Genomic DNA, 11820 nt, shown 5'->3' on the forward strand with positions numbered 1-11820 from the left:
GTGTAGTTACCAAGTAATATTAACGACGGATCACATTTAAAAAAAAAAAAAAACTAAACTACACGTCATATTAAAAGACTAATACCGTTAATTTCCAATTTTGCGTCTACTTTTTGGTTTTCCTTCTATCCGGTGGCTATGCTATGCACACCAGCACATCCATCTATCCGCTATCCACTCCAGTAAGTTCTTCTCAGTTATGTGGTTTTGTTATATTTATGCTGGTTTAATTATGCTGGTTTAACCATGTGACAGTTATGGATACTGTGGTCCAAATGGTATTTGTAAATTAATAGAAGTCCGATATGCGAGTGCTTGGACGGGTTCGTCCCGAGGTCCCAGAATGAATGGGAAGTTCTGAATTGGTCTAATGGGTGCTCGAGGAAGACGCCTTTAGATTGCCGGAGGGGCGAAGGGTTTATAAAGTTTTTGGATGTGAAATTGCCTGACCTGTTGGATTTTTGGTTGAACAAGAGCATAAGCCTCCATGAGTGCAAAGAGATGTGCTTGAAGAACTGTTCTTGTATAGCTTATGCTAATTCTGACATCAGAGATGGAGGCAGTGGCTGCTTGATGTGGTTTGGTGACCTTGTTGATGTTCGTGAGTTGAGAGTACAACTTACTAAGCAAGATGTATATATACAGCTGTCTGCTTCTGCAATGAGTGCGTGCATTTTTTGCTTATGATTTCATTGCAAAAGGAAAATTATTGAGATCTTGTTTACAGCAATAGAAGGATTTTATTTTTCATTGTCAAGAAGGTGTTAAAAAATCATAAGATTATACCAACAAAATATAAATTATTGTAAAGGACTTACGCTTTCAACTCCTTTCTGCTTCTGTTTCTCATATAAGATTAGTTATTTGGGAAACAGAACCGTAAAAGAGAGTATAAATTCCATGTACAAAGGCTAAACATAAGTAGTATAGGGCCAAAGAGACAATATAAATTCCATGTATAAAGGCTAAACATTATTATAGGCAATATTTGCATTATATGATCTTTTGGTATTGTCTTTTCTTTTTTCTAGAATCTATTCACGATGCAAATATGAAGAAAAGACTAAAGACCATTATTCCGATTTCAATTGTGGCTGTTTGCGTCTTTATCCTCGTTCTCTGCTGCATATTTTGGAAAGCAAGAACGAAGAAAAGAGGTAAGAAAAGTGTTCCCTTTGACTCCATTTTCTTAACTATATTAGTTTGTAAGGACCTATAGAAGAATTTACCCCAAAAAAAAAAAAAAAGGAAAATACCTATCGATGAATTTACTGAAAATCATTGTGTAATGTAACAGGTTTGGGATACAAGAATATATAGAATTACCATTATTTGATTTGGCTACAATTTCTTCTGCTACAAAAAATTTCTCTCCTGAACATATGATTGGATCTGGAGGCTTTGGTTCTGTTTTCAAGGTATTTGTTTCTTATTATATATTGAACAATATAGTAATCCATATGCATCTCAGTGTATGACAGTATGGAGAAAATTAGCTTCACACTTTCCTTTTTTTTTTTTTTTTTCAAATGGCAATATGCAGGGAACCTCTCAACAGGACAAGAAATAGCTATCAAGAGATTTTCCAAGCATTCTGTTCAGGGTCTCAAAGAGTTTAAGAATGAAGTAGACTTAATTGCAAAGCTTCAACATAGGAATCTCGTTGCACTTCTAGGTTGCTGCATTCAAGGAGAAGAACTGATGTTAATCTATGAGTATATGCCCAATAAAAGCTTGGGTCATTTTATCTTCGGTTAGAACCTGTTTGCCTTTACACATTTTGTTCATTATTGCAGAACCATTTTGATTATTTCATAAATAATGCCATATGTGAATATACTTAGAACTAACCTAGCTATCCGAAGTATAACAAGTGGTGAAAATGATATGCAGATAGTAAAAGAAGTACTATCTTGTGTTGGAAACAGCAGTTTGATATCATAATGGGGGATTGCAAGAGGTCTTCTCCACCTACATCGTGATTCTAAACTTCAAATTATTCATAGAGATCTTAAGGCTGCTAATATTTTACTGGATAACAACTTGAATCCTAAGATCTCTGATTTTGGCTTGGCAAGGATGTTTAGCGGTGATGAAAAAGAAACCCGGACAAGGAGAATCATTGGAACATAGTAAGTTAGTTTATTGTTTCCATTACTAATGAGTAATGACATATTAAATATTGAAGCTTTCTGATCATTTTGTTCATGTAGTGGATATATGTCTCCAGAGTATGTAATTGATGGAAAATTCTCTGTAAAATCGGATGTGTTTAGCTTTGGTGTGCTTTTGCTAGAGATTGTGAGTGGGAAAAAGAATTGAAGGTTCAACCATCCTGATCACCAACACAACCTTTTGGGACATGTTAGGAAAGAAGATTGGTTTGGCTTACTCTATCTGTTATATCCGATGCAATTTTTAGGGAATGACAAGCTAACAAATATTATCACAGGCATGGTTGCTTGGGAATGAAGGGAGAGCCTTGGATCTAATGGATGCAAGCTTAAATGATTCAAGTGTTGAATGTCAAGTGCTAAGATGCATTCGAGTGGGTTTACTGTGTGTGCAAAAATTTCCTCAAGACAGACCAACAATGTCTTCTGTGATTTTCATGTTGGAAAAAGAAGGAACAATATTGCCTCAACCGGAGCAACCTGGTTTCTTCACGGAAAGGAGTTCAAATGAAGACAGGTCAACATCAAGAAACAAAGAATCTGGTTCACAAAATGTATTGACTATGACAAAGCTGGATGGTAGATAGAGAATGTTAATCATTAACCGTTAAATTTGCTTTAATCAACCCATATACTTTTGTTCTGTTTTTGTCTTGTTAAGGTTAACGATTAACTTATATTTTGGCAATTAACTTTTATTTTGGATGCATAATTAAGGGTTCTACTGCCAAACACTTTAAGGACACCCAAAACATTTTTTTGACTTGTTTTTACTTTGAACATTTTTTTGATTGCGTATTCAATTTAGAGTTTAATGAATTTAAAATAAGTTATAGATTTTAAAGAATTTGATCGATTATTATGGAATTCTACAAACTCCATAAAAAATTTATAATAATTAAACAAAATCTTTGAGATAAAGCTAGATTTCAAATTAACAATTTTCTTTACAACTTTACTTTTAAAATCTTTTCAAATCCATTAAAATACATTATTTTTTAAAATTCGTTAAAAACAATGACTTTTTAAAATAATATTTGTATTCAATTAGGAATTTAATGGATTTTAAAAGATTTTTAAAGTTCAAAGGTATTCAATTAAGATTTCGGTAGAATCCATTAAAATATTAGGGTATTCAATTCAGAATTCTATAGAATCTATATAAATTTGATGTTATTCAATTATGACTTTTTAAAAGTCTACAAAATTCTGTTGGTATTCAAAAAGTTGTTGACTTAGAAGGATTTTACAAATTGATGGATTTGATTGGATTTTGAGACGCTAGGTATAAATACTCAAGCCTTTCACAAATCCAGTCTCCACCCCAGAGATTTGATCGGATTTTAAAAAACAAAGCATTGAGTGAGACGTTGCTTTGAGACAGAATGAAGAACAAAGAACAAATGGACAAACCCAACCCGCTGGATGAACGGTTGAACGAAACCGGCAAATTGACGGCAACCAAAACAACAATCTTTCCTATGGGCTCTCTCCCCGTGCTTCCTTGCTTGATCTGGTTTTTTGGGTATGATTCAATTTTCTACTTTTTTCACATTATCCTGCTATTGTTTGATAAAAACCCAAATCAATGTTGTGAAAATTTTGAATTCCGAGCAAGAAGTTTTGAGTTAAAAAAAAAAAAAAAAAAGAGTGAGAAGTTTTGAGTTTCTAAGGAACATATCTATTATCTGCTATTGTAAATATATACATATATGCTGTATATGTGTTTAGCCCTAGTGTAAAAAGAAATAAAAGGTGGTGCAGCACATCCATGGCTAGAAGATGATACACATCTAGTTGTTCAAGGAGACTTTACTTTTCCTTTTTGTGGGTTATTGATCCATGAAGATTTCGTGGGCAGCTAGCTAATGGTGCTCGAAATCCAATCCAAAATCTAGAAGCTCGTCATACTTTCCTAATTGTACTATCATCGCATCTCATTACCATAATAAGATCAACATAACATTGGAAGACTATAGAAGCAAATTTCATAGTGCAATGAAAATTTTATAGTTAGCAGTTCGATACTCTTGATTAAAAATAAGTCATTGAAGAAAACATATGGTAGTGCCCGCAAACCTTAAATCGTTCCGATCCAATGTGAGCATCAAAAGCACGATCAGGAAGAACCCCTGAGAATGTTTTCTTCAATAGTTCCATTCTGAATCCATGATATTTGAGCAGTTATTCCACATACTCAGTACCTGTTCTCAAATGGGTACCGTACCTCTGTTCTCAATCCCCCACCTTTCCACCTTCCCATAATCAGTGGTCATCCCACAGATCGACCTGCAAGCAAGAAATCCATCATCAAAAAACAACCCTTTAAACCCTCAGAATTCCCTCCAAAAAGCACAGAATGAATTTATTCAAAATTATCAAATGGATATCTCAGAAATTCACTTACTGATTCCCCAACAAACAAAACTAGCCACACACACAACGTTAGCCATTTGAGCCATAAACACACAGACGAAAGCCTCTTCTTTCTTTCTTTCCTCGAGCCATAAACACATAGATGAAAGCAGGAGCATTGAAATAACTGCCAGGTGACAAAAACTTTAAGGGGTTAGTTTTCAGGAGGGTAAAGATCATCTCATCTCAGATCAGTGATCAATTTATTTTCTTTGTACCCAAAAAAAAAAAAAAAGTTAAAAAAAGGAAACAGTGATGATCACCGCCTATGGAAAAAAAAAAGGTTGGTAGATTAGGCATAATGAATGTGCATGTCAGAAGCTAGCCTCACAATTTTCCATCAATTAATAAATTTATATAGTTCTGAAAAAAATAAAAATAAAAGAGTTGGTAGATTAGGCACAATGAGTGTGCATGTCAAAAGCCAGCCACACAATTTTCTATCAATTAATAAATTTATATTATAATATATATATATATATAGTTTCTTGTACTTAATTAAACACACTTCTCCAAAAATTTGTGTTTTGGTTTCTGTTTCACTATGAATGGCTGACCATGTTTAGTGTTCCATTATTATTATTATTATTATTATTATTATGTGTTATGAAATATTACTGCCTACTTGCACTCAAAAAATATATGCTACGCTCTAGTACTACATGTTCATGCATATATATATATGATTTCAGAAAAAGTTAGAAAAATACATTATTTTTTGTTACAGTTAGTAGTCTTTTAAAATGCAGTATGAATCTAATATGATTTATTAAATATTTTTAATTTGATTTTATAGTTCGATGAGTTGGAATGTGAATATTTTGATCTTATTTATTATATGTTTAATTTATAATGTATATATATATATATATATATGTGAGTTTTAACTATTCATGGGCTTTATATTTAGATATTCATTGTGACAATGGGAGATTCACAACGAAAAGGTAAAACTGTATATAACACATGGACCTCACAAGAGAGTAATATGTTGTTGGAACTGATGGTTGATGCTGCTAATCGTGGATGTAGCCACACAAAGCATCACTGCCACAGATGAAATATGGGATAATTACTTTAAGGTGAGGTTATAAATTTTCATAAGAATGTATTTTATATTATTATATCTTATATATCTATATATATATATATATATTTTGTATTTTTATATGTTAACAAAATATTATATTTATTTTATTTTAGTATTATTATTTTTTTATATTTGTCAGTCTCATCAAAACCAGAAACACCTTCGAACAGACGTTGTTGCTGACTTTAAGGATTTAAAAATTGCTGTTGGAAATGGAACTGCCATTGGAAAAAAACTCTATTGGATTGGGAGACAATACAGATGCAAGAATTTATGGGCAAGATGAAAGTACACATGTTAGGATAGATGACTATGTATATGATGAGATTAATGAGGTATACATTCCAACTCAACTAGATCCCTCATGCCAAGCACCATCATCCGGACATAATGAACCCTCAATGTCAGAGTTCGATCCAAATTTATAAGTTCGCATGGAAAATTTTGGTCAAAGAAAGCAAACTAGAAATGAATATGAAGGGAATACTCATTCTTTTGATCAGAATGCCACTCGAATTGATCTTCTAGAAAAACTTTCTCATGGTTTGGACTCGATTGGAAAAATTGCGACTGAAATTTGGGGAACATATAACCTAATGGAGAAAAGGGAAAAGGCAATTAGTGAAAAGGAGAAAAAGAATGATATTTGGAATGCTTTAAGGAAACTCCAAATTTAGATAATCATGGTCGCTATAAAGCACTTGTGTTGATTCAGAAAATGGGAGTCAAAGATACATTTTTGAAGATGTTACCTTAAGAGCACTCAGAATGGATATCATTTAATATGGAATGAGTGTTAAAACATATATTTAGCTATAACTATTTTATGATATAGGTTTTTAGTTTTGATATATTTTTCTCTCTAGTTTGTTTAAGTGAATTTTTTCGTTTGCTTTATTGTTCATTTTTTACTGAATTGAATTTTTCATTAAAGAGTTTTTTTTTTTCCCTTCCTGATATTATTAATTTTTATTACATTTCATATTTTCTAGTAATATTTGATGTTATGTTTTAGATTAATAAAGAAATGGAATGGGAAGAATTCGGAGAAAGAGATACACAAGAAGATGCAGAATTTTATGAAGCCACTAAATTAATATTGTTGGCAATTCAAGCAATACTTGAGGTATTAGATGCTCTAATGATTAGCATATGTGATGAATATATCGAACGTCCACTGGTTCGACAACCAATCACTCCTAAGGGGTATAATAATATTCATAAAGTATTGAAAGAAGATCCTTAACATTTTCGGCAACTATATAGGATGTATCCTAATGTGTTTTTGAAGTTATGTAAAATTATTAGAGAAAAAAATATAATTATAGGATACAAGATTCATTTGCATTGAAGAAATGTTTGCAACATTTTTACTTATTATAGATTAAAATTCTTGCTATCATATGACTCGCGAAATGTTTAGTCGATCACATTTCACAATGAGCAAAAACTTCAACAAAGTTTTGAGAGTTTTGAACACAATAGCACTAGATATGATGGTTAAACCAAAATCTACAGTGTCAAGTAAAATAAGAGAACATACAAGATTTTACCCTTACTTCAAGGTAAGTAATGAATGTTTTATCTATTTATTTTTTAGTAATAATAATAATTATTATTATTGATAGTTTTGTTATTATTAGTGTTGTAATTATTATTCAAAACACCTTATGTTTTATATCAGTTATAAAATTTATTATTTCTTTTAGGATTGTATTGGAGCTATTGATGGCACACATATACCGGCAACAGTAAAGGGTCGTAATGTAAGTAGCTATCGTAATCACCATGGAAAAATTTCACAACATGTATTAGCAGCTTGTAACTTTGATTTGGAGTTTATATACGTGCTTAGTGGATGGGAGGGTTCGGCTCATGATTCAAAATTACTACATGATGCTTTATCAAGGAGGAATGGACTTAATGTGCCACAATGTCTATATTTATATATATATATATATATATATATATTTTCAATATGTACTAAGTTTTACAAAAATAATATTTATGAATTAATAATTAATATCGTATATTTTTTGGTGGATTGTGGATTTCCAAATCGTCGACAATTTTTAGCTTCATTTCGAGGGGTTTAATACAATTTGCAAGATTATTCTGGTCCAGGTCGTCACCCCGAAACTGCAGCTGAATTGTTCAATCTCCGTCACTCTTCTTTAAGAAACATAATTGAGAGGATATTTGGTATATTTAAATCTAGATTCACAATTTTTAAGTCTGCACCTCCATTTCCATTTAAGACACAAGCAGAGCTAGTTTTAGCTTGTGCAAGATTGCACAATTTTCTTTGCAAGGAATGTTGCTCTGATGAGTTTCCTATAGAGCCAAATGATGAATCTCCATCATCGTTATTAACACAAAAACAGAAGAAAATAATTTTGAAGAGCTGTTTGAAAGTCAAGAGCAACATCGAGAGAATGCTAATGAATGGAGAACTACAATGGCTTCAAATATGTGGATGGAAGCCCAAAATGCAAGAAATCAAAGTAATGAGCAATGAGTTTTTTTGTTTTTTGTTTTAAATAAAATTTTGCATATAATAATAATAATAATAGAAATGATATAAGACTATTTGATATATTTATCTAATTTTATTTTAATTTATGTTGACAATGTTTTTTTTTTATTTTTCATTTTTTTAAAAATATTTTAAGGATAATATTATTAAAGTTTAATATTCATGTATATGTTGTTTGCCTATTTGTTAATATTTGTTAATTTGTTCGATATCATAAATGTTCAACAATACTAATGGTATGATAAAAATAAATAAAAAAGAATAATAAAACTACTATGCTTATAGTATAGGATAAATTATGTTATTCACCAAAATAGTAAAATAAATCATATAAAAATATTTAAAATCATTTGAATTCCATCAAAATCTGTTAAAGTCTATAATATAAGTCCTACAAACTCCATTAAACTCCATATATGATTCTGATAAAATTTATGTGGAGTTTATTGAATTCTAAGCAAATCCATGAATTCCATCAAATATTTTAACTCTTTTAAAATCCATTAAATTCCTAATTGAATACACCCCTCTTAGATTTTAAAAGAATTATATAATATTTTAATTGAATACACCTGAGTTTTAATAAATTTTTTATAAAGTTTATTAAAATCTAAATTGAATATCATAAAACTTGTATAGACTCTTTTAAAATCTAAAATCAAATATCTCTAAACTTTTACTACCAGAATCACATTGATAAACGATGCAATTAATACATCGTACAAAATAAAAACCAACATATGACATGGCATCGCCTAATGTCCTGTCATTAAATCCATAAGACAATATGCGATGCATTAATAGTGTCGCCTATTTTTTGAGTTTTTGGCGACGCATGTGGACTTTTAGCTGTGCATGAATCAAATGCGTCAGATTTTCCATTAGATTTTTAGAGACGCATTTATCAAAAGTGTCAGATTTTTCATCATATTTTTAGCGATGCATTTATCATATGCATCAGATTTTCCATCAAATTTTATGTGTCAAAATTTTCATCTGATTTTTAGAGATGCACTTTTAGCGACGCTTTCAACATATGAGTCAGATTTGATTGTCCACTTTTAGCCACTCATTTCATTTAACATTTAGCTATTCTTTATGAAACACTCGCTAAAAAGTCTTTTAGCGACTATTTTTTAAAGCGTCGCTAAAAATAGCCAATGAAAGGAGACTCTTCAGAAAACGTCGCTAAAGGTGGAAAAACAACATTACCAAATATGTTAGGCGACGTTGTTTGTTTTAATGCGTCGCCCTTTATTTTTTATTTTTTAATTTGCTTATTTTTAATTTTTTTGAAATTGATTAAAATAGTAAAAATATTAAAATAATTAAAATACAAAAAAACTAAAACTAACTTCATCCAAAATAATTAGAATATAAAAATTTAAAATAAATATTTTCATAACAAAATAATTATCAAATAAATTAAATATTATCTCATTTACATATTTTTACATAATTTGGTAAACTATTGTATGTGCAAAAAAAAATTCAATATTAATTAAATTTCCATGAATGTATACTTATTGAGATGGAAGTTGACGTCCTCTTGTTGACGATATTACACTCTCATACTACATATGAAAAAATTAAAAAAGTTATTAACATTTATGTAAAATAAATAAATATTAAGTATTATTAAATTATGTAGTTTAGTAAATAAAAATTTAATGAATACTACAATTGTCTTAAGATTTGGCGAGGCATATTTCTGCTAATTAAAAGTGGAAAACTTATAATGAAGTGGATCAGAAATTTAATTAAATGAATAATAATGAATGTCATAAATATTACTTAAAACATAAGTAATAAATCTGCGTACCAATTTATTTAGAAGATATGTTTTATGCATATCTACTCACAGTCATCATTATCATTTTCATCGACACTTGACAATTGTATGACAAATGGATTGTGAGCTACCATAGTATCTCCAAGAACATCCTCTTCAACAAAAGTACGATGTTGTGTTGAAGTTAAAACAACAGACCATCTCGAATCAAGTTGATCTTCGACATAAAATACTTGTTAAATTTAGCAAAACAATGTCAAGCAACATCATAAGCAGAATATCTATAAAAGCAAGATTAAGAAAACCCAACGAACCTAACCTGAGGTTAAAATGAAAAAAAAAAAAAAAAAAAACCAATCAACCACATGTCTCTGCCAACCACAAAGAAGAAAGAAACTCACTTAAACGATGAAGACAAAGAAAGAAGAAACCCAACTAACCATGAGGGCGACATAGAGAAACCCAGCTTCCTGACGGAAACGTAGGCAAATGAAAAATGAAACCCGAAATATCCCACTCTCCAAGTCTCTCTTAGATTGCTTCTAAATCTAATATCTATTAGGTAGTGTACTTGATGTAGTTTTAGAGAAGAAAAGGAATTCAAAGGCCCGCGTAAAAATTTTAAAACCACAAAAAATTTTCAGAAAATGGCAAAAAGACAAAGCTTTTGAAGATTTTTTTTTTTTTTTTAAATTAAAAGAACAAGCGATGCATTTACATCTTAAAGCATCGCCTATTCCATCAATGTTATTATTATTATTTCAATTAGTTTTTTATTCTTTATCTACAAATAACTACTGAAAATATTTCTTATATATGTTAAACAAAATTACCAAAGTGGGAGTTTAATTATTTTGTTTTCCAAGTATAGTTTATTTACTTTAGAATCTTGTAAATTTCAAATTTTTTTCTTTAAAAAGGGAATAACCGACGCATTTACAACTGACAGCATCGCCTATTTTAAATTTTATTTTTTGTTCATTAATTTGATGGAACAGGCGATGCATAAAAAGCAAAAAGAATCGCCAGGTACTTTTTTTCCTTTTTTAATAGTTATTAATTTGCTTTTGAAGTATAGTTTATTTGCTTTTAAAAGTTATAAGTATTAAAATGTTTTTTTTTTTAAATTAAGAGAACAGGCGACGCATTTACAATTAAAAGCATCGCCTTTTCTCTCAATTTTATTTTTTTCTTTGATTAATTTTTTATTTTTCATCTACAAATAAACACTGAAAATATTTCTTAAAAATGCAAAGCAAAATATAGAATATTGCTATTTACTTTTCTGTTTTTCAAGTGCACCTTTATTCTTTATAAAATTTACATGTCTTTTAAATTTTTTGTTTTTTTTTTAATTAAGAGAACAAGCAACGCAATTTCTTCAAAAAGGGTCGCTTGTTCTAGAATTGTGAGATCAAGCGACGCATTATGGCTGAAAATCATCGCCTGTTTCATTTTTTATATTTTCTTTATAATCTTTAAATAGTTTTTTAATTGTTCGTCTACAGATATATTCATGTAGCAATCCAATGAACATAAATTCCATTGATCTAAAAACAAAAAACAATTTTGTCAATGCTCTTCTCAATTATTCATATATATGTGTATAGAAGATACACAAAATATCTCAAAACCTAATTTAAGATAGGATACCAAATATAGAATTCTAATTCAATAAGGATTTTTATTGACCAATTTATCTACATAAGTATGTTAAATGTCATGTGTTTGTGTTCAATGATAGCTTATTTGTTTTTAAAAATTGAAAGCCTATTAAATTGCTTTTTAAAAAAAATAAAAATAAAAAAATTGA

General features: G+C 29.9%; 1 pseudogene; it reads left to right on the forward strand.

Annotated features, from left to right (window-relative positions):
* The first annotated feature begins 501 nt into the window (after positions 1–501).
* On the forward strand, positions 502–2761 carry LOC107409587 (G-type lectin S-receptor-like serine/threonine-protein kinase SD1-1; annotated as a pseudogene).
* Positions 2762–11820: the final 9059 nt, after the last annotated feature.

Source organism: Ziziphus jujuba, chromosome 1 (assembly GCF_031755915.1).
Source record: "Ziziphus jujuba cultivar Dongzao chromosome 1, ASM3175591v1".
NCBI lineage: Eukaryota > Viridiplantae > Streptophyta > Magnoliopsida > Rosales > Rhamnaceae > Ziziphus > Ziziphus jujuba.